We start from the raw sequence: 2,022 nt of genomic DNA on the forward strand, positions 1-2,022 counted from the left end.
CGCAGAGACGGCCCACTTTCTCTAAGCTCATTGGGTTCGTGTCGCGGATGGGGAGGTGGGGGGAAGGGCGGTGCTGCGGCCTCATCCTCTGCGCTCTGATTGGCTGATCAGGTGGAGTCAGTGATGGAGGAGGAAGGAGGCGGGGCGGAGGAAGTTCAGGGGGGAAATTTTGGCTTCAAGGAAGGGACTACTTTCCGTTTAGCATGTGCTGTTATGACTGTGAGTCACACTGCCTTCTTACCAGAAGCAGCGTGAAACTCTTTAGTTATTCATCAGCCAACACAACATGAGGAAGAGGACTGTTATAAATCCAGAATGGAAAACAAAAAAGTTTTTTCTCCAATTGATTTGCTGCTCTTTAGGAGCAAAGATGCTGCTTTAGATTACTTTACTTTTGCTCTGTGCCTTTTTTAGAAGTCTAATATATTAGATGAGAAAATGCGACACCCAGAAAGGGTGAATAAACTGAAATTCAATTCAGTTTATTGATATACAACATGAATCATCTTGAGTCACATTAAAAGACAGACATCTCCTGCCTACAATAATATAAAGACAACAGAGACAGGTTAATGGTCAAGGTCAATTACATATAGTTAGAGACCACTAATAAAGTAGTAATAACGAGTTCATTTTATAATACAAAATAGAAAAAGGTTTATTCTCTAAGGAAAACCAGCGGTCCATGCCCCCCGAATAACCATGTGGTGACAAACGCCCACAATTAAATTGCTAACTTTGGAGAATTTGAGCTTGCATGTGGTGAAAGATGAAAGAAAAAACACTCTAACAGGAATAAACATAGAGCAGACCCTGGCTCAGTCTGAGCAGAGCGTTTTTTTAATTATTACTTTCCTTTTATTGTCACCATGTTTTCAGCAAACATTGAAAGACCTCTTCATGGTAAATAGTATTCAATCAGTCCCGTTTGTTTTTTTTTCTTGCTTGCTTTTTCTTTCTTAATCTCTATCAATGGTTGGATTTTAATTTGGTGTTGATCCTCATTGCATATTCATAATTTTGTTTTCTTTGTGCAACAGCTGAATGTTAGCAAACATTACTGATCTGTGTTTCTATTTATCATTTTCCTGCAGTGTCCTATAAATGTAGAGCCCCAGAAGATGAACCATTACCTTTTCCTAAAAGGGTTTTAAAGCTCTTGCTTTCTAAAAGATAACAATGACTCAGCACGCTGCTCTCAGGCTCCACGCTAAGACAGACGCTACATCACATTTATAACAAGGGCTGTCTGTTCTCTGGAGGCACTCAATAACAGAGGCGAACCAGTCCTTAACCCACAAGGAGACTGTTCTCCTTAAAGTTGACATTCCCAAGAGTTTGGTTTAAGTTCTCAACATAATGTCAAGTAAAAGCGATTACAATATTTTAGATTTGTTGCATCAAATATGCAAAGCGATGTTCAGCATTCAGAGAAAGTAACGCTGCCACCTGCCCAGGCTTGTAGAATGCATGCATGAAGTCAAAGGCATTGAGAGTTATGTAACTTTACCTGAAACTTGTGCAAAATGCTGCCATTAAACTGTTCACTTGTTTGAGCAAATCACATAGCATTTTTCTCACTTTCTGTTGTTACTTATTTGTAATTATTTGTTATTTTGTATTCTCTATTCTGAATAACCTACTGTGGTGTGTTTTTTATTCCCTTCCCTGTTTTTTTGTCTGCTTGGTTTTATAACACACAATTTTGTATAACCTTTGTCCTGTTTTTTTTTTAAAGCTTTACAAATAACATTTAGTAAAATAGTCAATATCATTGTGAATAGCAGGTTTTAAAGAATTTTAATTTGAGGAATGAAACTTTTTTTCTTCTTATGAAGAGGTCAGCAAACCCACAGCAACAAGTATCGACCCCATGATTAACAATTTAAAATAACTTTTTAGATCAGCTGCTATGTGCAAACAACTCAAAGCATGCAATGTGCCTAGAACTAGTACAGGTTGCCTGCATTTAATTTAATCAACTACTTAATTTTGGAGCCAAAATAATTGAAGACAAAGAAT

The sequence above is a fragment of the Cyprinodon variegatus genome, unplaced genomic scaffold (genome assembly GCF_000732505.1).
Source record: "Cyprinodon variegatus isolate N-32 unplaced genomic scaffold, C_variegatus-1.0 Scaffold369, whole genome shotgun sequence".
Taxonomy (NCBI): Eukaryota; Metazoa; Chordata; class Actinopteri; order Cyprinodontiformes; family Cyprinodontidae; genus Cyprinodon; species Cyprinodon variegatus.